General features: G+C 46.3%; 1 protein-coding gene across 16 annotated transcripts in view; it reads left to right on the forward strand.

Annotated features, from left to right (window-relative positions):
• Window positions 1–27,935, forward strand: part of FoxP (forkhead box transcription factor P) — a 234,346-nt gene that overhangs the window by 64,959 nt on the left and 141,452 nt on the right. For 4 of the 16 annotated variants that reach the window (XM_026818637.1, XM_018034850.2, XM_026818638.1 and 1 more), the window contains one exon: window positions 22,865–22,918. The exons of the other annotated variants lie outside the window; for them this stretch is intronic. The gene's annotated coding sequence lies outside the window, so the exon portion shown is untranslated. The remainder of the gene's footprint in view (window positions 1–22,864; window positions 22,919–27,935) is intronic. 16 annotated transcript variants of the gene reach the window in all.

A 27,935-nucleotide genomic window follows, 5' to 3' on the forward strand; every position in this document is an offset into this window, starting at 1 on the left:
TAGTATTATTCTTCCGAGTCTGATTTCTTTTTAATTATAGGAAATGCGTTTTTCTAAGGTACATAAACTTTTGGGATTGACTGTATGGCCAATACATCCTTAAATGCGGTAGTAGGGCGGCCACGCGACACGTAGCTACGTACGGGTATACATATGCGCGCGTATACACGGATTTCATTCCTCCCATCCGGTTAAAGCAGAACAAAATAAAAGGTGAGACAAAGCGAAGAGTACGTTTTCCGCGGGAGTTTCATAATACCTTCTTGAATAGAACCGCCGGGATAGCCTTACACGCGCGTTTTGTGTAGAATGCCGTTTGTGCGTGCGCGCACAAACAATGAGTTTGCCTTGCTGCTTTTGAAGAAGAACGCGGTGACACGTGCCCGGGGAACCCGAAAACATTCAAGTCACTCCGTTCGCGTGTTACATTCTTGTCTCCTGCCCTCATTTGTTTGTGCATGGATACGTTTTTAGCCGGTAGAACTACCGTTTCTCTCAGATACGCTTTTAAACATCTGATGTCAATAATTCATATTTTGTTTAGCAAAAATATAGGTCGTGGCCCCGTATTTGCGGAGACCCCAATTATAGGGCACATTTTCCTTTTTGTAGTAGCTGCCGAGCGCCAGGATAAAACGCGATGGCTTCGATCATTCGGTTATTTTTGGTTTATTGATTGAACAGGTACACATTCCCAAGTGGAATACCAACACTGGTACTCACGTCATCGCACTTTAGATATCGAGCGTTGATCTATTACATCGGCTAGATTAGTTTTCACGGCGCGGATTGTGAAATAAAAAGTTTCAAACCCGCCGGGATCCATTGTAAATTAGATCATTTGTATTCCTTGTTACAATACCAGCGACTCGATTTTCTGTAACACGCGTACGTGTGGTGCCGTCTCTGTTCCCGTCTCCTTCGGCGTAAATTGCGAAAAATTCCCGGCGTAAAATTCGCCGTTCGCTGATGAAAATATAGAAATCCGTCGAAAGCTATTTTAAAAGCGATTGCAGTCGGTCAACTCGTCCGTGCATGGAGAATCGCATTGAAAGGGATGCGATCGATAATTGATCGTTCGTCTCGGCGTCGTCTCATTGTCAAGGGCAATTGCACGTACGCGCAACGATGAAAATTCCAACGGTGACAGATAGGAAACTCGGTTTTCGTGTGCGGTACAGCCCCGGCTCGTGTACTGCCGGCAAAATATCCGCGGTGTCATTTGTATTCCGATTATTTGTGCGGGGAGCGTGTAATCGATTTGTCATAATGACGTGCACTTAAATTATCTACACGGATAGTAGTTATTTAAGTGTAAAGGGATTTATGGTTGGTACAACATGTCGGTTAGGATATACAAGCGAGTTTGAGCAGGCGCATGGTCGTAAATCAAAAAGGCTAGAAGTTTGTTACAGGGGGAAACGACCTTTCGCCTAACGCGCGCGATTAATACATATTAACGAGAAACACCTTTGAGTCGGACGCGATGATCTGAACTATCACATTCTGTGAATTATCTTACTCCGTCGTGTAATGTCTGATTGTCCCGCGAGATTCTCTTACGTGATTTTCTAAATCAAGAAGCGGTTCGTGAATTTTGGAGGAGAAAAAGGAATTAGCTGTCCAATTTAACTAGACGTGGAGCGGCGTCTCTCTGACTTTCTGGTATCAAGGTCGGCCACGATGTCGGCGTTTTAGAACAATGCAGAATGCAGTTTAATTCCGTTTTCTTGGTCTCGAGAACCGGCTCGACGTGTTTTCTTCTGAAGGTACTAAAGGATCTCTCATACCGAGCGATCCGGCGAACCGGTATTCGCGTAGTGACTCATCCGGTGAACAACTTCTTCGGTATAAATAATTAACATATTATCGCACGGCGTGTAATTGCTCCAGGACTTGTGATCGCTGTCTGCGAGTTGAAGGTTCATGCGTCTCGACGAAGGACGCGTTGTCCCATATGAAACGAGCTTAAAGTATGCAGTCACCCACTCTCTGAGATACTGGCTCGGAAATTACACGCACGTGCTTACGCACATGCACGCTGTCTTATCGACTCGTACATACGCATAAGTCCAGCTTCGTAAACGTGCACATGACACGCGTATATTTATGCATATTGCACGAGCGGGAAGCGTAACAAACGTAGCCGTGATTAAATTTCTTTGCGATAGATATGCCGGCGATACGGTCTCAGCGTTAGCCTAGTTTTATTGTACCTTCTTACAAACAGATGTACATTTTGACACATATAAATCTGATAAATATAAAACGTTTTATATTTGTGGAATGTTTTTCGTAGCTTATACGTATTGATTCCGCGGTGTATTAAGCCCGCGGTGACAATTGAGGCTATCTCGGCGGTACATAATTGATTAATTGAACGGGCTTCAGTCGTTCGCAGATTTAACTGAGTCATGCAATTACCTGAAAGGAGGATTTCCTGTTTAGGTCATGGAATTAAGTGGGTGTTAGTAGATACGGTCTATTCGCGGTTAGCATCGTGGTAAACGCACACTACCTCCAAGATCTACGATCGTACGACTTTGAAGCTTCAAAAGCGTTACTTCCGGATTTTCAAGCGTGAGAACATTACGTCCCGCGTTGGTTAAACTCGTCCGACGCGATATCCCTATATAATTTTCAACGTTTTATTATTCCAGAAGCAGTCGTTCAACTTGCTATTATTTATGCATGTAATTTAAATGAGTTCATTACCGATCGATGGTTTTTCACATGGCACTTAATTCATTGCTTTAAGCTGAATACATTTATTTGATCTATTTTCGGTAGTAGTGGTATAAATTATTTTTGTTTGTGGTCCCTAAAAAGGCTGTGAATTATTGTTACTGAGAGAGCAATGCAGTTTTCTTTGGCAAATATCTATTTGCAGTTTCACGCGCAAATAGGCGCCATAAATTATAGTTCGATAGGTCAATTGCTTAACGATTGCTGGGTGTATTGGTCGTAGTACTTCATGCTCGAGAGGCGATAGGTGTTCCGTAGGACCGGGTAATATATAATATGCGGCCGATCTAACCTGGCACGCCGTATTCTAAGATTACGTAAATCATATTAAGGAGCACCTTGCCTGGAAGGAATCCCGTATATTATTCCAGTCCTAATACGGTCGTACGTGCGTGCATCCCTGATGGTCGTTCCCGTTTCTACGGATGACACGATATCAACCCTGCCCCTTGCCGTCTTCCTTGGAACGTTTATTTCCGGTTTACGTCTGTCGTACACAGCTGTTTAAGGAACTCAAACTTTTCTTATCCTCCTTATTACGCCCGATTATTGTACCCCGGTTCTTTGTAGACGAGTTAATTAAAGTCACCTCATTACACGCGGGTGTTAAAAACTTTTTTACCTTCTTTCCTCGTAACGCGGATCTTATTTAACATTCTTGAACGCGGCTATATTTTCGTGGAAAATACTTTTACGTTTTAGAAACTCGTTAAAATCGTAGATTGTGCTCAGTAACCTTCGCCGGAATCCAAGATGCGAGTTTGAGAACCGCTGTACAGGTCTTCCGAGCGAGAACCTCCAGGAAAGGGTTAAAGGAAGGGCGTGTAACTCTCCGTTATCTCGCCGTGCTTCCGTCGAGGGGGTTGAACGCGCGGTGGTTGGGGCGGTTTCTCAACGGGGGCAGAGGGACGCGACGCGGCAGCGGCAAAAGGGACTTGAAGGCCAGTGCTCTGAAGTTAAAAGAGGTCCGCAACATTTTCATGATTTTCCCAGGCTAATTGTTATGCATGGCGCACATCCCGACCGTTTAGCCTTTAAACTCTGCGATCTCTGTCCCTTTCTCCTTCATCTCATCCTCTTCTACCGTCCACCCTGTCCTTCCTTGCTATTCCCGTTTCACGAGCATTTCTTTTCTTTCCTGTGAAATACCGTTCTATAACCCTCTTCCCGCGACTTCCCAGTTACGTCACAGAACCTCGCGTTCTTCTCGTACGGCCTTCTAGTACTCCCTTCCCCTCATTTTTTTTATTTCTTCTCGTAGGAGCGTGATAAGGACGCGCACGTGCTTCCGCACCCTCGCAAGGGCCGCCTTCTGGGCGAAAACGATACCGGCCGGGTCACGGGCCAACTATCTGTAGGAGTTTTAGAAGTAACCAAACTTTGGGATACCGGGTTGAAATCGCGGCGAAAATTCGTATTCGAAGATGGAGTTGCAATAATTAACGCCAGTTGTTTCACTTAGGCAACCTGTTATCAGAGTTTGCTAGTTTCTTCTTCTTTTTCTTCTTATTTCACTGTACATGAATTGTTACAGTGGTTTTTAGTCGCAGTCCTTTAAAACCTGCAAAAGAAATGTGAAACGAAATTCATAACATTTTGCGTTCTTGAATTCCCCTTCGATGCGATAAAGTTATACTAAACGATACACCTTCTCTGCCCGCAAACGTACTTGCGTTTGTAATTTATGAAGGTATACTGTAAAAGGATTGAACATTGGTCACAAACATTGCCTCCAACGCGTATTGTCAACCGTCGTATGCTATCGATGCGAACACGCAATAAGACTGCCATTTTTTTCAATGCCGGTTGTACACGTTGTGCATCACGCGACGTTGCGTTGTAGAGAAACGGTGTAGCTCAGATTTACGTATCAGAAGAAATGCAGTTTTCTGTAAGAACATAGCACGAAATATCGAAAAGTTTCGCGAACTGCTGTAAACGGCGGCAATTGTTCTTGGGTGTTCTATAGATAGGCCGGTTTTCTTGATTTATTATTTTTAGTACAGACGTCAGCATTATAGCTCACCCGTAGGGTATAAAATGCAACGCAAGCCGCTCATTTCCTTTCTACGCTCGTGTATACCGAACGAATGCTAAGTTTAGCGTGTACCGGCTAGCTTGACTTCAATAGTAAATGACACTCGGATGCGGTAGTTTACCGTGCAGTAACGATGACGATTTGTGACGTCGCTGGCGTGATATACTCGCGAGAACAATGAGTCTGACGCCTGATCAGTTATCTTTACAAACAAGTGCATTGCACTTCTGTATCCAGAAAGAAATCTTATCCACAAGTATAATTTAAGTGTAACTTATTTACAAGCACGTGTATATATATATCCTGTAATAATACCTGGTAACCGAAGGTACTATAAAAATTAGAATAAATATAGGTATAATGGTTCTTGTGTGTAGCTGTCAAACAACGTAATTGGTCCGCTTGGATCAATCAAACTGCTTATCGCTAATCTGTATCGCTCTCCTGGCACTGAAAACCTGTTCCCGTACTCGTTGAAATACGATGCATCGTATACTAGAGCAATTCATGACGGAGGTGTGACAGTAGCGAAGGGTGGGCTCTGACGACGGGGGCTCGAGGATCTTGTACCAAGGGGGAAAGGAGTCTCGAGAAAGGGTTAAGCGTGTCCGGTCGGGAAATAACTTTCTTACCTACTTACACCTTCATCTCCTGAGGGCAACTAACTGCGAAACGTCTCGAAACTCTTCGCTTCCTATCGTATTGTGATGTCGAGGAAGGTGTCTCCTCCCGAGGGATGGGGCGGTTTCTTGTTTCGCGTTCGACAGACCGCGACCTCGGTAAACTTCGTGGAGTACCTCTCTGCTCAAAATTCAGACCGAACAACTTCTGAAACCAGTCTCTTCGAGATCATGATATCAAACTACAGCCGATTTGTTCTCGTCGCGTTTACCGTCGAGCCCTCTTCTTTCTTATCGTCCAATTAAAATTCAATTAACGTTCGATTACGGTTTCCGTGGTGGAGTAATCTCGCTGAGATAACCGATATTACTTGTTCGGTGTGAACAAGCTAATTACGAATGTATCGCGTTGGATTCGCGATAACGGTGCGGCCGGTTAAAGTACACGATCAAATACGCAATAATTTTCTATGCGGTTAAAAGCGTTGCGGCTAGGGTACAACAGGCGAATTTACAAAGAAGCGTAGGAAGGGAGAAAAAGAGATAGGGAAGGAGAGAGAAAGAGAGAGAGAGAGAGAGAGAAGTTAGCCGAGCGTGAAAGTCGTCGACGGCACGGCGCGGCGTTATATCGATAACCGGGTGGTTTTCTCTCGGTCGCGTCGCCGCGCCGCGCCGCTCCGCCGTGCCTCTTGCAGGGGATGTGGAGAATAGGGTTCACGCGCGAGCTCTTCTAGCCTCGCGGGACACGCAATCTTGCCGGTGTATTGGCCATTGTTTATTCGTACTTGCATGCGCACTTACGTGAATGCAAACGGACAGCCGGCGATATAACGAACCGTATTTTCTAGCGTGTTGCGGCGACCAATATCTGACTGCATAAAGCACGCACGTGGCTACAATAGGGTGGAAACCAGCTTGCGTCTAGTGTTAAGTTCGATAACGCTGTTTAAACGAAACTTATTCATATCGGACGGCCTTTAGTTTACACGTGCGTCGCGTCATTACGCGTTGATACACGATTAGTCGCGAGTGCACTTTCGCTTGCCGGGCTCGGTTTCGGACTTGGCAATGTTCAAGTCGAGTCTGACCTAACAGCGCGTGATAAGGGTATTTTCGCGTTTGATAATCGCAAGATCAAACGAACGTTGCCTCGAGCTAAGTTTACCACGAATATCGACTGGTTTCACAGTCACGTCTCTCTTGCTTACCTGCGAGCAGGAGACAAACCAGGACAGGTTGTACTTGAATTATTAACGAGCTAAATATTTCAGTCTTCTTCGTCCCGATGTCGCCTCGCAATTATCGGGATCGTTCCGCGGTTTGCCCAATTCTCTTGATTTGTGTCAACAGTTATGAACGAATAGAATTTCTGCTTAATTTTCGTCTAGCCAGGTCTGCGTGCGATCTCTTCGGTATGAGAATTTTCCCGGGTACCGTTCTCGGTAGCAATTTGCGAGCATCTTCCACGAGGTCTGAAATGTATATCTGTACGGTTCCTCGGACGTTCGGCTGTGTATCTGAACCGTGCACACATATTTCCTTGTAATCCGTGGCATTGCGTGTTTCGATAACGCGGCCAGCCAGTAGGCACGGTATTTTATGTTCTCGCACCTTCCCTCCTCGTCCGAGCTCTTCCTTTCAGCGCGATATCTTCAGGCTTGCACTTAGCCGAAGGTGACCGCCCACGTGTATATATACATACACGTACGTGCATGTACAGACCCCTTAGCTCTCCGAGACCGGCCGGATCCCGGTAACGCGAGATACACTCGTTTTTACTGTTATTGCATGGACCTTCTCCACCACGTCTCCCTTTTTTCTCTTTCTTGTATCCTGGTGACTTTACAGGCTCGATAAAATCTATCCAATGATTAGTGGCACAATTAGCGACGCGCAACTACACCGTTTACTTCCGAGGCAACGACGCGAAATGGTGCAGCGACGTTTTGCACGGATGCTTTTTTTTTATGGTACATTCGAACGGAGTTTACGACGTGTAACGACGTGTACGATCGATGATAAAGGATACGATTATCTTGTAAAAGACCGGGAATGTTACCGCAAATGAACAGGGAAAATGGTGAAATTCTGTTTGAAATGCGATTCTATGCCGTATACGAAAAAATATGTGGAAACGGTCGGCCGCTTCTGGTCATGCAGTTTTTAAGATGAGGAAGGCGTAGAGGGAATGGGGACGTAACGTTGCTGATCAAAAGAATCGTAGGTACATTTTTAATGATGTAACACGACCGCTCATAATATTTTTTATATAAATGTGTAAAAATAATATATCACCGGCGGATGGCACGGCTTTATCGCATGCGCACCCAGCGGCCGGTGTGTATTTAATCTCCGATACGGCATTCTACATACCTACGTACCAATAATGATGAATTCCTGGCGTTTCTGGCGCTGGCCGCCCGTTAATACGCGTGCAACCGGGTGCATAACATTAACCTTCGACACGCAGTATTACAATCAATTAATTGCGCCTTTTAAAATTCTGATTATTATCGATGCTTGCTACCCGAAATATTCATTCGGACCATATCAAAATTGCGTGAGAATTTATATTTTGCAGTGGCCGGTCGCAACAGCAATTTTTGATAATTTACAAGCGTTGTTTCTCACGCATTATATCACCGATGGGATGCACTGAAAGCGTTAATAATCTAACAATTAAATTCCCGGAATTGTTGAACGAATAATTCGTGTACATACGCAGAAAAAAAATTTATAAAAGAAGGGAGACAAGAGAGACAAATTGATGAAATATCGTTCAACTCCTCCCTACAGGGATACAATTTTGCACTCTCAACTATTCTAATTCCATGACCAGATGAACTGCATCGATCCTAAACTAGACTTGATATCTGCAAATTCATATGAAATGGGATTTCGTTCGAACATTATTTCACCGCTGCTCTACGTAGAAAGTTTTATCGATCTCATTACACCCTATTAAAGAAATCTGTATTAATCTATTATCGTAATTTCCTCTTCATAGACACAAATCTGTGTTCAATATATTTTTCTCAAGTTCGACGATTAATGGATTTATTGTTCCGGAGCGCGTACTAATTTCTCACTTCTCAGACTGCTATAACGATATATCTTCGCCAATCATGTGTCTGCAGAAGTTTTGCCTATTTATACCGGTATGCGCAAATTTCGTACGCCGTCAAAAGGCTCCCTCCCCAAAGGCCGGCAAATATTCGGTGTTCCGCATCGAGTCATCGATCCACTTTATCAGTCGCCTCCTAACCGCGATATTTCCCACGACCAATCATCTGGGAACTTTCGCTGCCCGCGATTCTCCCAGTCGTTCTCTTTTTTTCCTTTCTCCCCATTTTTATCAAACCCCCTTCCACTGGTTCCTCAGTTATACCAGTTGATTGACTCCGTTCCAATTCGAGCACAAAACGTGGCCGATACTGGCAACGGATATCGGAAAGCACCCGGCCACGGAGCAACTAAATCGTGTACGAGTACACACGTCGTGCAAATGCACACCCTTCCTCCAACCCCTAATGCCAATGACCTGCTCGCTTATAGGCACAAAGTCCTAGCTATATCTGACCGTCTGTATGTTACCTATTCTTAGCACGAGGAACTCCATATGCATAGTGCCTACATGTACATACGACGTACGTATATGTACATGCTGTTACATATGCGTCTTCGGTGTGGATCTTACACGAGCGCGACGTACATATACAGAGAACCAATAACGAACATATTTCGTTGGAGCCTCTAGCGTGTTGTACGTGGATTAGAAGACTAATCTCTCTTTGGTCTGTAAGATTCTATCCTTCAGCCAAGAGCAGTTAAAGGAGATGGCATTTTAATCAGTTACGTTAATCCCAATGAGAAATGGTATTAAAAGTGAAAAATTTAAAATCGAGCAATAGTAGTTGTCGACAATTGAACATCAGTCGTTTTTGCGAGCTTTGTATAAGTTAGAGAAGCAGCAGGAAGCGAACCGTCAGGGCCATTGGATAAGCAACTGCGTTCATTATTGCACATTAGCCCAGTTATCGTCACGCCTCCTTCTACTTAGTTCTTGCTTCCATTTCGTTCTCCATTCATCTACGAGTGTTTTATCTACCAGCATTCTTGCTGATACGTAGGCAGAGTAATGAAGAACGGTCGTCTTTTGCCATTCGTAAAACGGTGGAAGTCCTTCTCCGTTTATGTACAAGATGTAATAGTATTGTAAGTGTAATGTTCAATATTCTAAAGAAGGCACCTTGACTATAAAGGGTGGACGTAAAAGTAAGAACGGGCTGCTTACAAGATCCTTACGAGGTTCAATAAGCTACACACGCTCGCCTTACGGAAAGGGTGCGAATGAGGAGCGAAAGGGTTAGATGTACGCGCTGAACACCAGGTTTAATGAAAACAATCCTAGTTTATAATCCACAATAAGTCTCCCGACACGAGCCACGGCGGCAGAGCGAATTCTCTCACCTCGATTCGGCGAGAGCTCGACTCTTAGCGTACCTCGCAGGATTTTCGGGTGGAGAGAATTGGCGGATAGGCTCCGCGAGAAGGCGAGGGGGTGACTTTAACGCGAGCTCTGGGAAGGGTTGGAGAACGAAGGGACTAGGTTGTAAGGTGGAAGGTTTGTTAAGGTGCAAGCGAGAGGACGTCGAGAAGTAGATACGAGCAGGAAGATGACTGTCACGCGAAATGAGGTGCACAGTGGTGAAGAGACCAGTCGAGACGAGACGAGGTGAAGGGTGACGGCGAAGGGGTAGCGGCGGAGAAGTGAGAGACGATGGTGCCTCCTTCTTCAGGGGCTATTAGCAGTTTAGCTTCCTACAAAAGCCTTCTAATTGTACACGAAATTTGCTCAGTCTACCGTCGCTCCCGCTCGACGATATACCTTCTCGCTATGATGAGAGAAAGAGTGTGTATACGTCCCTGTGCATGAACGACGAGAGGGTCAAAGGAGGAAGGAAAGCAATAAGGCGAAAGCTGGAATTAAGTCAGTTCATTTCTCCAACATTTGTTAATTTGCCACGCGAACACGTTACGCTCATATTGTGTTCTTGTAAAACGAGAAACGATGGAAGTTAAAGTTGTTCTTTCGAACGATGGCGACTGTGCAATTTCTTGGATTCATGCTCCGGTTTCCGACCGAATTTCACTTGAAACGGAAAACCGTGACTGGTTGGTTATACCGTGAAAAAGAAAAAGCAGAAACGCCCGAGATTTAACAGTTTTTGCCGTGAGCACCGCGATTCTGCGCCGGTCATTACCATTAGCAGAGGATCGAGAATCCGCGGAGAATAGTAGGCGAAAGAAAAGGCGGACTCGGGATTCAGATTTTTCATTAAGGAGACGTCGACTCAGCTATCCGGTCGCCCTCTCGGATATAAGGGGGAGAGTGTGAACGGGACCGAAGCAGGCGATGGCAGGAAGGGGACGGATGGCGGAGGACGGCTGCAGACTCGCGGTATAATATGGTGGATTAATACGCGCAAAATCTGCCACCTAAAAGTTATTAATGACTGCCACATCGTGCGACGCGTCAAAGATTTTATAAAGGAGGGGTTTCACCCTCCCTTTCTTCGTGCCACCCACTCACCGTGACGCGTCCGTTCCTCAAGGACGTCCAAAAGAAAAGATTCTACAAAGTCAATTTTTTTAGCTAGTTTTCACTTTGCATACTTACTCATTTTACTTCGCTACCATTTCTACATTTCTCTTCGTCGTTTTAAACTTATATCGTTTTTTCTTATTTGGTATGATATTCAATCAATCAGTACGAGAGATATCATTGAAATGTCCGACGCTGCCCCTGTAAAGACGATCGAACGCGAACACGCACGGACCGATGAAAGCGGAGAGGGGAAAGAGAGCAAAAAAAAAAGGTGGAGCGCGTTACAGAAACGATATCGGACGAGGAGTCGCAGCGGCGAAGTAGGATTTGCAAGGGGTTGCCGAAGGGGTCGAAACGGGGGGTGCAGATTTGAACAAGAGCTCGGTTGCTATGCAAATTGGAAAGATAATAATCGATTGTAGGAGGATGGTTGCGTTGATGGGCTCGCGGATGAGCACAGCACCACCTCCCCACCTGGAAAACACGCTGATCTCCCTCACACTCCGTGGCCCCCTCTTTTCGCTACCCCTTCTGCCCTCGTATCGCCCATCCCGATCTCCCTCAAGGGAAATTATATAGTCTGCCCTCGACGTGCCCTCGGTCCCATAGACCGTCAAATACCTTACCTGTCCCGTCTGCATTCATTCCCTTCCATGTCTCGCTCCTATATCGCTACGCCGCGCCGCTTCGTGGATCTGAGTGCCGGACACTACGTATTTTTCGGACACCTTCATATCGAACCTCGTAACGGGAGAAATGTCCCGATTGAAACGCGACTGCTCAATTTTTCACGAAATATTTTCGAATATCCTGTTTAATTATTGCTAGGATAGTATTTTAAAAAGATTTAAATTCTAGAAGAATTCCAGAAGTATCTTAATAGAAGAACGAGAAAATATATCCAAGTATCGTTAAGGGATTATTTTTCATTGGCACGAAGGAAATTTATTTTCTGCGTCCCCGTAGATGACTAATGGTGTTTGTATATTTTTAAATTCATCGCATAATGAACGGCTCCGTAATCGAATCGGTGGAATCGCGGGGAGAATGGGGTGAGAAAGGAGAGCGCTAATTGAAGAAAAGCTCGTGGCGCATCAATCATCGCGAAGTGAAAGATCGCGCGGGAAACGAGCGTGCGAGCGACCCTTCTTTTTCGGGAACGCTTTACCGTTGACCCGATTTCGCGTTTCCTCCTTCTGACCCACTCGCGAGCGTACGAAAACGAGGAAAACAAACGCGGCGCGGTGTTTAATTTTAATGAAGCCACACGGCGAGCTATAAATTGTACGCGCGGTCGAGAGTTCTCCCTGGAAAAAATGAGCGGACAGTAGAGACGGTGACAGAGCTCGGCGTTAAGTAGTTAATTCTCGGCGTGTTTGCACTCTGTAGCGGAGAATCGGGAATAAAAATCCTTAACGAAACATCTCATGGCATAAATTAAGCTCCGACTGGAGCGGGTAAGCGCGAACGCGAAGGAGAGTAGGAACGTGGTTGTAAAAGTGGATGCCAAACGAGCGACGAAGGTCAGGAAAAGAGAACACGCGCGTGTTCGAACAAACGAAAGCGAAAAGGGGGACACCGGAGGGACGGGAAGAAGAGAGAGACGGGGCTATCGGAGGTGAGAAGGAGAGGGATGTACCGGGAAAAGTGGAGGGTGAGGAAGAATGAGAGTTTCGTGTTTGCGCATATTCCTCGCAATATTCTCTGTTTATCTCTATTGCCCCTTGTTTATCCAGTGTCCGTCCGTCTGTCCGTCCTTCTATTTTCGTTTTTCCTTTTTACTCCGGCCCAGGTCTTTGCGCGGCCAGGCCGTCGCTGCTGGTCGTCGACCGTCCTTCTCGTCTGCGCGGCCAGGTACAATATTCCAGCTATTTGTCTGTCTCCTTTTCTGCTCGCACCACCTTCTATATATTCCAAGCAGTGTTTACGTTCGAGATAAAGCGAGGAACAAATAGCGGGCATCGGGCTCTCATGGTCGCCGTACAGTCTGTCGTGGAACAGTCTAATTCTACTATCTTGACGAAAAATTTCTCTGCTCTCACGCGAAATCGTCCCTCAGTAGTCACACTATGCACTTCTTTAATATCGCAGATATTTTCTGTATGCCAAACATTTTGCCCCTCGAATATGCTAAATTCAACGCAGTGCTCTCCACTCCGCCTTCTTTCATAACGATCGCGATCAAAAGGTCGCCGACGTTATTGATCGACGACGTATTTTCGATCTGATCCAGCCGTACGATTTATAAATCACGTAGTACATTTGCCTCGTGGGTGTAATGGAAAAACACGGGGATATACGCACGGCTGCGAATCAGTATATATTATACTGAAATAAATATTTTGTACGTAGAACGACGGTACTCGATGTGTAATTTCGAGGCATCCGTATCTGCGTTACGTGATCCACCTTGTTATTCTCTATACATTCTCTCAAATCCATCGACGAGCGAGACAAACGGACGTACGAGAAAAAGACAAAGAGGAGGACGGAACTGAGCGTAAACGAGAGGCAGAGCCAACAGGATCTTTAGACACGAGGAAATCTAAAAAGAGAGAAAGAAACCAGGCTTGGTACAACGCGCACAACGTTACAACGATTGTTTCTCTGCCTGGGGAGGCGGACGATGTGCGATACGATAAAATCGATCCTCCCGATCGGACTATCGATCTCGTAAACAACCAAGAGCCTCTCGTAGGTAGTACCGCGAAGAAAAGCCGCCAATGAAGCCCCGCAGCATGTTGATCCAATGCATTTACAATAACGACGTTGTTTATCTGTCGGACGACAAACGACTGGTTGTTCTACCCTCGCCGCCGCCGCCGCCGCCGCCACCCTCGACCTCGTGTTACCCCTTCGCCCACTACCCGCATTACTGCCTTCCTCCCACGTTCTCTCGCTCCTTCTCTCTCTGCCTACTTGTGTATACTACCCCCGTTGCCTCGCCGTGTTCTTCACAGTATCAATGTCGACCTCCTCTACTTTTACCCCATTCATCTCCGTCTCTATCGCCACTCTCCGTCCATTCTATGTATATACAATGGTCGTTATACATTAAACACGCGACAACCAACATGTATACGAGGCTGCAACGAGTCTGCCAACCAAGTGTACACGGTGCACCGTCGCCGTCTAGATAACGGCTTTGTTTACTCAATACTGGCCAACCATCCATCCAAGTTTCGATTAAATGCGTTTCAGATATATGCAATTTAATGCAGGTTTTCAATTTGTCACAAAATTTTCTTCCTCTGTTATTGCTGAGATATAAATCGATGGCGCGTTTCCCTGTTCATTATCGATGTTTGGGAAAACGTTGACGAGGCCAAGCGGAAGCGGAGTCTCCGTAATGGTAGCCTCTTCGGTGCAATAGGGTCGCAGGGCATCAGGGAAATGCAGAAGGTTACTAAGAGAGCTAGGGAACTTGTAGCCTACACATAGAAGTTTTGCAAACATACACGGACGCGCACTCCATAGACATTCTACACTGGCAAGCTCTCTCATACTCTGGGGCAAGTATCGTCTGGCTAATGTAAAAAACATGGGTGCACACAACGTGTTGTGTGTTGCTTACATTGCGACTCTCCTTATTCCCGTAGGGCTAAAGCGGGGGGGTTCAGGCTGTAGGAGGCTGCCGTAGGTAGGAGGGGCGGTGGGGGGCTGAATAATACCGCGGGGTTAGCATTGTTTTGTGCGACGACCACTCAGACTCCTCGTCAAAAGGGCTGCTAATGTCGGTGCACGTCTACTGACGTCAATAACGCATGAGGCCAAATTGAAAAATTATCACACCAAAGCAAGGACCGTTGAAAACTGTTGTTTGGAGAGAGGGTAGTCACCGGGCAAAGATCGCCGGTAGTTACGCGATAACCAGACAGCCTAATTTCAGCCGACGTCGTTGAATCGAGTCTCTAACTTTATCTACAATCGTTTTTTCACGTGTTGAGATCGAAAGCATTGCACATTTTCTATATAAATGATCACAATAAATTTTTTAATTCAATATTAATTTATTTAATCTGAATCGCTACATTTCAAAGTTGAAGTCGATTCTTGTAGTTCATAGGTTTTGATCGTTAATTTAAATGGTTAAATCTTATTCTCGTTCGTCGTACGCGCTTCTATAGCAGGGGGACTTCGTGATACTTTCACGAATGAAATGCAAGAGACCGCGATCGACTGGCGAAACGGCTAAACAACGATTGCACGGGAGTGTGGTGGTGCAACCATGCGTCGGAGAAAAGCTACTTTACGAGGGTGGCAGGTCTGATCGTCGGCTTCTCCACCCGCTTTCTTGCCGGCGAATAATTAGAGCCGATAAGTCACAGCGCAACACCCTGTATCGCGGGGATGAGGCACGCCAGTGAGACGAGGGTGCCGGATTCGGCGGGGCGGTGGGCGCTGGTTCTGGGCAAAGTTGAAAGTTAGAATCGCGGACGGGGCAGGGGTTTGGAAATCGCGTGCCGATGCCCCATTACACGGACAGACTTAGCTTCGCCCATAGTCGCGGTTCCTACTTTCGACTTGCAAGGGTGAAAATCAGCCCGCGCCCCTACCCTGTCCCGTATCCTATACCATGTTTTATACGAACGGCCTTGCTATCCTTCGGTTCCTCCAATACGAGCGGCATTGCCACCGCGCCGGGGCTGTTACTATTTAGGGTAATTTCGCTTTCCGATAACCGTTACGTAAGCCGGGTTTCGACGGTGCTCACCAATCGATCCGATCGTCTGCCACTCGCTTCTAATCGTTTCAATGAGAACAGATCCGACTGCGGCCGCATAAAAGTGTACGACAATCAGTTGCCAGTTCGGTTGTTAAAGTCTTCTTTGTTTTGATCAGACTGTCTTTAATTGACCGCCTTTGTTCGTTGATTATAATTAGTTCTCTGGTATTTAAAAGAATGCACAGTACAGCTCATCGGATGTTTATTGACAATTTTATCATCGGGAAATAATGGCTTTTTGAAATTATTATTGTGGAATTTAAAAAGATTGTTTAGCGACGAGAGAAACCTGTTGATCGCGCATTCGAAATACGAGCGTGACAATCGTTCGGTTCGACTCGATTATTTTGTCGACCGTTTCATCTGACCACGTTTCATTGCCGAACTTGATTTCCAATGTTAATGCGAAAACGCTGCTTACGCGAAATACGAATAAAGTGTTATTTACGTTACATGTTACACACTACCACGTCGCTAGCTACTCGTTGCATTTCCGGAGAATTTTCCGATACAATTCAAATGATCGTCGCCAACTCTCCATATAATAAACATTTCCATTACGTTACAACTGATTTACTTTTTCACTTTGACTAACAATAGACACTGAAACGTTAGACTTTCATGTAAATCATGACGCAGCGTATTTCAGTGATTATAACCGTTTCTTCTATCCATGCGTGGCCGTGTGTTCAAATGTAGGCGCGTGTTAAAAATTTAAACGTCATTGTTGGACGTGGTGCAATCGATAATTGCTGCACGTTGTAACATCGTTGGAACGTCCGTTGGAGCGCACATATTGGTCCAGAAAAGAGAGGAAATTATTCGTCATTAGTATCCATCCATTCCGATTCTATCGGTCGTTTCTACGGTAAGCCAACTAGTTAGCCGTGTGCGATACGTGCTGTATTTGATACGACGTTTCAAGATTTTTGGCTTAAACGTGTGACATTGTAACTATCGTCACGTTTTTACCCGTGGAGTCGCACAATAGATAAGCGGTGAAAGGAATTTTTTTTTTTCACTCATGCTATTTTTAACTTTTCGTAGTCTCATGCACGAGAAGAAAGGTTCGAAAACGGTTGACCACGTACCGGACACGGATGAGTTATTTTGATATCGGGACTTCATACCCCATTAGGTCCGGTTGACGATTATTTTGGAAGCGGGGCAGGACAATACCTTGACAATACTCTGACCACTGCGCTGGTCTCGTTCGACCGGCCGCTCTCTCACCTCCCTCTCCCGCCGTCATGGATGTCATCTACCCTCGCGTGTTTTTTACCGACTTTTCTTTTTTGTCTCGTGTTCCTGGTGTCCTGGAAAACTGATTACGTCGTTTATTGTTCAATTTTACTTGAGCGTAACCGCGTGCGCGTCCTCGAAATTCAGTTACAACGCGAGAGAATTCATTCGCGAGCCAGGCGTTCCAGAACAGGAACTGTATTTCTATAAACGTCCCTTTTCTGGTCAACATAACGGCGACAACACGCTCGGAAAACTCATGGTTGGGGTGGTCAACAAGGGGTGGCAGTTTTCCGCGACGAAAAGGGTGTTGAAGCGAATTGAACTAACAAGGTCCCTAAGGGCAGTTTACGCCCGATATCCCAGTAAACTCCAAACTGTCGAGAAACGATCGTTTAGCAAAATACTTTATCTCCGTCGTTTCGTCTTTAACGAAATCACACGATAATCTAAAAAGGATTATCTAACAGTACAAAATAATCTGATAGCTAGATAAATTTCTTTTCAAGAGACGTGTAATAAGTAGCGTGCCTGTCAAAGACTTGAATTAACAGCTAACACCTCGGGTCGCGTCTCTCGCGTCTTGTACGCGTTATTGGCGCGAACATTTTGGCAAGGGTCTGCGGAAGCACCTTGACTTTGATCAACTTGCCCCGAAGTCCTTCACTCGTGCTCGACAGTTCTTACATAGCTGGTTTAGGGTATTGTTTGCCCGCGGAGCGCCGATGAGAAATGGAAGGCATAGATCCTGGTGCCGCATCTCAAGTAGGCGCGTCTCACGCTAGCTAGCAGTGACCATTTGTTAAAGTCCACTTTCGCCGCCACCTGTCTCCCATCGGTTAGGGAAACAGCTCATAACACCGTCCTGAGCACAGTATGATCGTTGCTTTTTGCTCGGCGGTACGGACGAGGGCGCGAGTCGACCCGGAGATCGTCTTTTGCGGATAAAATGTCGATGTCGTTAAGTCTGATAGCTGCCACGGAGAATAGCCCCGTATCTCTCCGACGCGTCGCATTTCTATATATAAAGTTGCGCCGACGAGGCGACGCGCGACTGCACGCGTCCTGTTTATACGCTGTTTCGATGTTAAACGTTAACCAATTCTCTGTTTACGCCAATGTTGCCCGGTGAAACGAGCGTGTTTCGTGCTCCGTGTACCAGGTCGGAAAGAAAATACTGCCCGGGGACGAATAAATTATGGATGCACGCGAAGGAAATGCAAACATTGCAACAAGTGCATGCACATATTTTTTTGCATAATATAGAGACGTTTAATTAAAGGGTTAGTCGTTCGATTTGTTCAGTTTTAAGCAGCTCCGACAGTTGTACCATTGAACGTCGTATTTCCTTCGGCGATTTTTCGGAAGTTAATGGAGGCAATTAGAGAACGTTGCGGTGAAAAAGTGCCGAGCTATGAAGCTCGGCGAGCGAGCCAGATCTCGCTTGTCAATTTTCGCTGGCCGATTCGATTGTCGCGAAAGTATCGTATGAAACGGTATCATATTGGAATATCGTTTATGCGTCTCTCTAAATCACACAAGCGCTCCTCCTCGTATTGGCGCCGCTTGTTGAACTCGGTTGCATTCCTATCGCGCTATGCAACGTAACATGAATTTGCCGGTATTCACGATATAATCACAAATTAATGACTGGTCAGCTTTATTGAAGTCCGCGTTGGGTTTTTGAAAATTTTGGAAAATTACCGAAGATCGATTCGAAATTGGAATTCTGCGATACGTCCGTTTACGAGCGAGCGTAGCAAGCAATACGATACACGCACGCACACAACCGGAATTATTTATTACAAGTCATAAAATCAAACAAGTTCATCATTATAGATTGTTGCCATATTATTACCATAAACCCGGAGTCATAATAAACTAAAATATACAACGAATAAAAAGATGGTTGCATTAATTGAAATTTAAAGATGCTTCATTTTAATGGGCCGTATAATCTTACGGTTGTAAGATGACTTAATTGGTCTGTGATTCGAGCATGTATATAAGCTCCGTAAATGTAACAGCTGTCTCTGGTATATTGATATGCAACATATATCTTAGGTTTATGGGGTTATTAAGGACTTCATCCGCGTCTCATGGTAGGATTACTACGTTATTATCCTTTGGTAAGTGGCAGGTTGGTCGGTCGGCTGGTTAGTTGGTCCCTTGTAAGGAAGGCCAAACATCGCCTCCTCCTTTGCCTCGGGTCCCTTGAGCTAGCGGGCGAACTAGTAAGACGTACGCCCTCCCTCAGAATCGTCTCGTGGAATGGAACCCAGTTGCGAGTTTGACCCTCGTAATTAATTTATAACCGGCGTTCTTGTTGCGAACCCGGTCGGGTAAGCAGAGAGTGGCTGACCTCGTACGATGCAGTTCTACTCGAGTTTTGGCCAATTAACGATACCGCTCGAAAACAAACTTATTCCCGCTTTCACGCGTAATCGACGCTCCCCCTTCCCGCTATCCCACTCTCTATCGTTTCCATTATTCGCTTACCGAATTTCATCCAAGAAATTGTAGTTGGAATCTCATTCGAAACCCCCGGAGGATTTACGGACGATTTCTCAACGACTGCGCGAAATCTCGCCGTTCGTGCGTCGTAAAATCTTAGCTTCCAGCGATACTTTGATCATTAAATTGGAGGAGTACAGCTCGTGACGCGACGGCCGAACAGGCATTACGTGCACGAAACTCTTACCCGTATCCTGCGTACCGTCCGTTTCCGCGAGATTCCTTTAATGCCACGGCCCCGCCGCGCCGCAGTGAGTACATGCTTTGTACACACGTAGTCTCTCAGTACTTATTAGAGACCTAACACAAATTCGAGGCGAGGATTGTTGGAGGGCGGGAAGGGGCGAGTGCGGCGCTGCCGGGATGGAGGAATCCATAGATCGCGGGGCTAACAATCAGCCGTAAATTATGGTCTCAATATCCATTGTGTACCCTCCTTGCTCTCGAACGAGCCTAACCCCAGAGTCTAAGGCCAAGACTACTCACCCCCCGTTAGCAGACAGGCACACCGGTAGAAGCACAGCGAGAGAGGGTCGGTTGGCTCTCTCACGGCCCAACTGAACCAAGAGATATGTATATTAATGGGGCAATCTTACATAGTTTTGTTTACCTTGCCATTCTCTTAGTACGTATACAATTACTATCCCTAGCCCCAACGGTATGCTTAGTACAAGGGCTGACTGCCTCCTCCTCCTTGGTTTCTCCCTCCTCGCGCTTCTGGTCTGGCCTCCTCTATGAAACTATCAGCCATGTATGCACGTTCGGAACAATTAATCGGTTGCCAACTAGTTGCCACGATGTTTTATGCAAAATTTCTTAGCACACAGAACCGATAAAAGGAAAAATAATGTATTCTGTATGCATTAATGAGTAAATATCATTTCTTTTTCAAATTTTTTTCGAGGAAATCCGGTTCAAGTTCGAGTTAGTTAAATGCTAACAACGTATAACGTTTTAATCTGCATGTGGTTAATTTTCATGCAAATGAAAGAAAAAATGAATATTCCGTCTTCAAGGAAATCGAGCCAAATGAACTGTGAAACGAGTTCCCATTTGTATCAGTGTTTTCTATTAACATTTGCTGTTGATTAACTAACGGATATGCAACGAAGGGCGCACTGACTAAAAGGGTTATTTCCTGGAAAGAAAGCGTGTAAAAACATGTGCAGGGCAATATTGACGGAAGAGGGAAGCGTCTCGATAAAAGCGGGTTCCGTTCTTGAAGGGTTTAAACGGAAGCGGGTCGATGGAAATCCCATTCTACGGGGCACCGGGCTTTCAGCAAAGAAAATATTGTCCGCGATACGAGCGATAGCGGAGCAGAACTTTTTCACCTTTCGTTCCCCCTTTCGTTCCACCTTTTCGTTCACCCTTTTAATTCCGGTACGTGGCTGAGCAGGACCGGCTTTGTAGCAGCCGGAATGTACATTTCTCTCGCTGAACAACCTCATTTGTGTAATCCCCGAAGCTTCGACAACAAACTGTCTGCGGGATCGTAGCGTCGCGTCGTTTGAGGGGGTGCGAGCATGACATTAACGTACTTTGTAGTTCAACTCTCTGTGGCATTTATCACCATCGTCTCTCTTTTCATCCATCGACCTGTCTCTTTTTCTATCTTCATCTACCCCTCCTTCGCGTCGTTCCACCCTTGCGCTCGCTTTTCCATCCTGCTCGTCGCTTCATCGTCCTGGATGAAATTGCAATTGTAATAGCAATTATCTTATTTCTACTATTGCTTCTTTGTACTTCGATTCGCGACGTACGGAGGTTGGCGGTGATGCGAATCAGAGAGAGCGGAGCAACGTTGAATCAACTCGACAACGGCACGGGGCAACCGGTCGGAGAGGGATAAAAAGATGGGCGAATGGAATTAAACGTTGTTGGCGGGCTGGCCACGCTCGTGACGCAATTTACGTCGTGTGGCCGTTTACTGGGGCGGAATGACGAGTCTTTTAGTTGAATATTGCCAAGCGGTTCTCTCGACGGTATTGTTGCATTTTTCGTTCGTCAATTATTAGCCGGAACAGACGTGACTTCTCTAGCAAAGGACTCGCGGAATTGACTCACCAGCGCTAAACGATACGCTCCGTTTGCTCCTCGTACATCGTGAACGAACGTTAACATTTATTTCAATCTTGTATAAAATTGGAGGCAAACGAGAAATTATAATTGAAAGTTTTCTAAGCGAAGTCTGTGCTACATTCTGTGGTCGTCTTTTGAGTAGGTATCATTTATACAAAACAGGAAAATAGCATTGGCAAAATGTGAAGCAAAGTAGAACGGTCACTCAGATGGAGTGGTGAATCTGATGGAGATGCACAAATGAAAAGCCTGCATTGCGACGCTGGCTAGAACGATGTACATACATAGATAGGAGCAGAGGGAGTAAACGTAGAGGGTTGGTTTGCAGAACGTAGAAGCATTTCATTTGAATGCAAGACGGATGAAAGAAGCGGTATGCTGACGATCGACAGAATTGCTGTAGCCAACGAGGTCTCGATTCACACTACACGAATAATACGAGGCCAAGCTAAAATTCGTTCGAAGTAATCAATATCATAGCTTGCGAAGATGTATGTATGCGAGAGAATGTAGGCAAACATTGTATACACGTGCATTGTAACATGGCAATAGGGGAAGGAGATTTCGGGGTGTAAGAAGGGTGTAACAGGGTGGGCAGGGGGGCTATAAGGGGGGCCGGATAGGAGGCAGAAGCGCAGAGGATGGGTACCGGGAGTTGGAGCTAGAGGTGGAACAGAAGGGGTTGAAGGGGGCCGCGAGGTTCATACAGCGAGGGCTCCAGCCCGCGGGGGTGAAACCGGGGGGAAGGAAAGGGGTGGACAGCCGGACAAACAAAACCCTTGCTGCTTCATTTCTGCCCGTCTGGCCAGACACCGACCCTTTATACGCGCGCGCTTCCGTCCTACGCTCGGCTCGTTCATTCCTTTCCTCCTCGACCAGTTTCACCGGAACCCCTCAATGCTTCGTCGAGTTGTACTCTCGGTACGTTACTTTTCGAGTTCGTTAATTAACGGCACCGTCGCCTCATTGACGAGCTCTCGCGTCCAGTCGAAGGATACGTCGGGATGGCTTTCGACGAGCCGCGGCACCCTAAAACGCGGACACATTGTCTTCGGTTGACGGGAATCGAGTTTCAACCATGAAAGGTGATGGCACTCGGTTCGGGACACGTGATCGTTCTTAAATGATTTAGAAAAAAAGTAGGATCAGTTTACTTGAACAACCACGATAATTATGATAGATGGTTGGATTTTTAATTTACCCACGTGAAACACAACATCCTTTAATTTCCTCTGCTGTCCTTTCGATATTAATTCTTAATTTCATTTTGGTTTCGTTTTTTTCTTCAGGTCAGTGGTGTATACTTCCCAAGCTTCTGAGACAGAGTGACATGGCTTGTTAATGTGAGTTAAATAATTTTTTTATGCGCGCAACATTTTTTCTCTTTTTCTTTACCAGATATATCGTAAATTTCAACTACCGTTCTTCTTTTTTTTTATTAATATATCGATCCTAACGGCGCAATATTATTTTTGGACAAGTTCCAAAACAAAGTACGTAAAACCGTTTGAGACGGAAAGAGAGAGGGTTGAACGAGCGCGTGGGGTCGAAAGCACGTTTTACTCCCTGTCGTTTTAGGGGATGAACGATGCGAGACATCGATAATCGCATTTGTTGTACGACCGTCGATACGAAACTTTCGGAATTTCGTTCGGCCAAGAACCGAGGGAAGTTTATGACTCAGGAAGTATTATATTATTCGAATATTCCTATATAGTCTCCTTCCATCGTATTCCCTTCCACCCTTTCGACTTCCTAATATCTAATATTCCCTCTGTTCTTCTCTGTTTACAAGCAAAATTTTTTTACTCAATTTTTCTTTGCCACGGACAACGGCAAGCTTTCCGCGGACAATGGCCCGAAGAAACGACCTCGAGAAATCTCTGTTTTTCCGCGTGCATTCCACCGAGCTTTAATTGCGAAAAGCGAGAGACCGGAAAGCGCGGAAAACGTGAGCGCAACAGCGTGGTTTATTTCCCACCGTGGTGTTGCGTACTTTTTTTATGCCTCTCGCTCTGAAGAACACTCGGCGCCAAAGTGGGAGCTAATAACATAAATGAGGAACACAGGCGCGTTGCTTCTTTCTTTTTGTTCTCACACCACCGCCGCACGCGCGCGCGTTTTCTTTCTTCCGTTCGTTTTTTCGCCGGCCGGGCCAGCCGCTCCGCGTATAAAGTGGCGAATATGGGGGGTGTGAAATGCATGTCGGTTTCACGGGGGTTGCCGGGCGTAATAGCCGGGGACAGAGACGCGGGGTGGAGGGCGCTGGAGAGGAGAGGTCGAGAGTCCTGGAACGGGCTCTAGTTGCAGGAGTCAACTTGGCGCTCATTGGCTACTTGCTGGCGACCGCCACTCGCGAAACATTAGTATTCTCTGCTAATTAAAATGTAACTGAAATTGTAATGGTCTGCGTGTGGCGACGATACGCCGGGAGAATATCAAGGGGATGAGAAGCGGCCGGTACCGCTTGGCGAGCGTCACACCGTGCACCACGGTAACGGACGATGTATACTTTTTCATGCTCGGTTTGTGGACTGAATAGAGGAAAACGTCAGACCGTTCTGCGAAAAAAGACCGCGTCACGCCGCGATTGTTCCTATTACTTCTGACTCCGGTGTATTATCGTGAACGATAACGATAACGCGGCATAGAGAGACTAAATTTAGTTTAAATATATGGAAATCAGGAGCGTTTTATAAAATTTTATTATCAAAGGTCACGCAGGAATATTTATACGTGATATTGTTGTATCTATAGTGTGATGCAGTAAAATAGTGTTTTCTGCCTTTGACTATTAAGTAAAAGAGTACATACTTTTTTGACCTTTTCAATACAGAAAAGTATTTAGTCGAAAAATTATTTTGAAGAACGCTATAGTCCTCCAGTGATTTGTAAAATGAAAAATCACGTTTAGTTTCCTGATAGTATTCGAACTACCTCTCAGTCTTTAAATCACATTATCCTCGAGACGCCCTTTTCATCTCTTTCCCGTTTATCTCTTCACTAGGCTCATCTTTCGCTCTTATTTTATTTGTTTCGCTTATCCGCGCCGTTGTGGAACGGCTCGCGCAGATTTCGCGGCAATTTACTTTATACGCGTTACGCCGTTTTCCGACCTCTCGCTTCCACTCGAGATTCCGTAGCCACCCTAACGCAACACGGCGGTAGGTATCGTTCCATTCGACTCAGACCGCCCTTCTCACCCTTACGACGTTCTTATGGGACCCACACTAAGGCTACGGTGTACACAGAAACCCGCGAGCATGTGTGCCTGGTTCTATCGTTGGGCCACCCCCGGGGTGTTGAAGCTCCTCTGCACTTATTTCGTGCTAATTCACCCCTCAAGACCGCTTACACGCCCTCCCCCTACCACGGGCATCCACGGCCACGGCGAACCAGTTAGCTTTTTTTCTCACGTGCCGTGAAGCAGTTCTCGTTAAGCGGTTAAGGGTGAACTCTGGTAAAGAGGGGTTGTAAATTCATTGACTGACGAAAATACTCCCGACGGGATTCCCGGAACGGAAACATCTTTCGCGAGCTTCTTCGGTTTCATCGATGCCTCCCCGATTATGTATCATACGAGAGGTAATGGCATGTATATGAGTTCCATGTTTAAACGTAGTCATTGTCATCGAACTTGATCGATCTTGTCGTTTACAGAATTTTATCAATCTACTTTTTCCCTGATTCATGCTCATATAAAAAATGTACATTAGTGGAATACATATTTGCATTGAACAGTTGATAGGAACCAACAAAGGGAGGCTCAAAATTTTCGTCGTAAATAAGCATTACGATATAATTTTCTGTCACAACAATGGCTGCCGGTGTTACAAAAGGTTTAGCCACGAGGCGACCGTCGGCTACTACCTCGTGGACAATGAGAACGTCCGCGTTACGCCATAAATTGATTTGCGAAAGCGTTCCTGAAAAAGCTCTCTTCTTTCACCGAGGAGAGGAGAGCCAGTCCGCCGTGTGGCCTGCCCGAGCGGCGGCGGGTGGGGTTACCCGGGCTTTTGAGCTTATACCGCAAAAATTACGTCGCGAGAGAGATTGTATTTATGTTACATAATTACGCCACGCGCGACCAGCGGATAGAAAGGGCGCGGCTGGCGGGGGTAGTTATGAAGGGGGTGGGTGGTGCGCGAGTAGGAGCCGGCAAGGGGTGGAAGCGGCGGGAGGGTAGAACGAGGAGGAGGAAAAAAACCGCCTAGTCGAGGAAAAGTTTTTCGGCGGCTGGCTCGAGCGACCGACCACCCGGCTAATGAATAGAAATAATTCTCGTGCAATTGTGCTTTTCGGTAGTTTTCAATTAACAGTCGCCTCCCCCACTCCTTTTCCGCAAAAGCTTTTGCGAACCATTCTCCGGGAGCGCCCTTCCACGAATACCATTTCGCGAATGGACGAGCTGTAAGTTTTTAAACGGCGCGATTCGTAGATTGTAATTACAACATTTTTTCTCTTCGTTCCTCTTCGCTGTTCATCGCCATTGTGTTCTCGGGGAATTTCTGCTTTATATTACATACCCTTATTAGAGGTGAACAATGTTCTTTCCACAATAGAATAGCAAGAAGTTCTCGCTGTGCGTAGCCTGTTCGTAATACGAACCCGTAAGGGTGTTCTCGCGAGTGGAGGAAATCCGTGTACAAGGAAAGGCTATCGGGAGCCATCCCAGGATGTGTCGTCGCGGGAGCTAGCCCGGAATCCCGCAAAATAAATCGCGTCTCACTGTCAGTGATCCTTGGTAATATTTGTCTTTCGCCGGGCCATTTTACAAGATTTCCTATCTACTCGGCTTTATAAGCAAGGAATACGAGGAATCGGCCGAACGGCCGTGAGGGGTGACTCGGACACAGGAGCGGTGAGCCCCCGTCGTCAGATGGGGGTTGGAAAGGGGTGGCGACGGTGCTCCGTGTGATTCCCTTGGCTGGGCTGGCAGAGAAACGGGATGGCTAGTAGCGGTGGTGTAGGTGGAAGGGTAAGAGTACACGGGACAGGGTCCCGCGGGATAAAACGGGCTATCAGATGTGAAACCCACTGCGTCGAAATGTAAAAGCTTCCTGACAAATCGGTTTCTATTACCGCGTCGCGGTGGGTCGCCTTTTTTATATTGATGGCATTATTTTCCACGGAGACGGGAGACCGTATTTTCTGGACACGTACGGTATTCTCCGGCCCGGCGAGGTACACACGGGATCAACCCCACGCTTATGAATCCTCGTTATTTGCCTGGGAAATTAATGTGCGCTTACCACGTAGCTGCGGTACGGCCGAGGCCAGTATATCAAAGAAACGGACTGACGTTCGATAAAATTGGTTATTATTACCCCTTCTTATTAAGTCCTCAAGGGGTTGCGCGCCCTGCTCTCGTCAGCTGCTTCGTTTTATCCACTTTTAAATTGCCGTTTCTCGTCACGTGACCAAGTATAGATAGAAAAAAACGTAATTGTCTGGTGGATATAATTCTGTCCCTTTGCAAGACGTAAATTCGTAAGATACTTTTCTGCTTTTTAACGAAAAAAACAAAACGCTGATTCAAGGGTGGTTAACCAACGTATCATAGCGTTACCCCGTAGGAGGTGAAATCTTTTCGTCAGACAAAGGCAGCCCCGATGTCCTCGAGGATTCACAGTCACGTGTCCCTAACAAAAAAGTAAGAGCGCGTACGTGGGAAGAGACGGGTGGGTGGTCGGAGACCGTTGGGCGAACGGGCCGGAGGAGGGAGGGGGGGTGGTCGGTTAAAAAACATCCGAAAAGAGTTCCGTGGGGCTCGATGGTGTGAGAAGGTGTAGCCAGACAGTCAGACAGAGGAGTCAGACAGACAGACATGCGGGAAGGAATGAAAATAATAATACCCAGCGTGGCCCAGGGCCATAGGTGTCAGTGCCGGTAGGAAGGAAGGAAGGACAGGAAGGAGCGCGTTGAATTTGTCATATGTAAGTTTTCACTCTCTCTCCCGGGCCGAGCACACGCACCAGCGAACCCCCGTGCAATCCTCTTGCTCCCTCTCCTGTAGACCGACCGCCCGCCGCCCGTACACCACGTATCGTCGTCCGCGAGAGGATTGTTTCAGAAAGGTGCCAGAAATCGGAGGGACCACGTCGTGATTCGGGTCCTTTGCGATGCAACCGCCATCCCTTCTGCGGATTTCTCGCAGTGCGTTAAAAAATGTCTCCCGGGTATATTGAGATACTGTCACCGAATTTTCTCTCCGCAACCCCTTGAGATCGTGCCTTGGCCCGTGGACACACATGCGTTACTTTCATCCCCTTTTTTTTTCAAGGTCGTTGAACCAAACACCTATCTACCCACCCACGTGTCTCACTCTCCGCCCGAGTTCCCTGCCAGACGCACTTGAGA

The sequence above is a fragment of the Ceratina calcarata genome, unplaced genomic scaffold (assembly GCF_001652005.2).
Source record: "Ceratina calcarata isolate Rehan_Ccalc_2016 unplaced genomic scaffold, ASM165200v1 scaffold81, whole genome shotgun sequence".
Taxonomy (NCBI): Eukaryota; Metazoa; Arthropoda; class Insecta; order Hymenoptera; family Apidae; genus Ceratina; species Ceratina calcarata.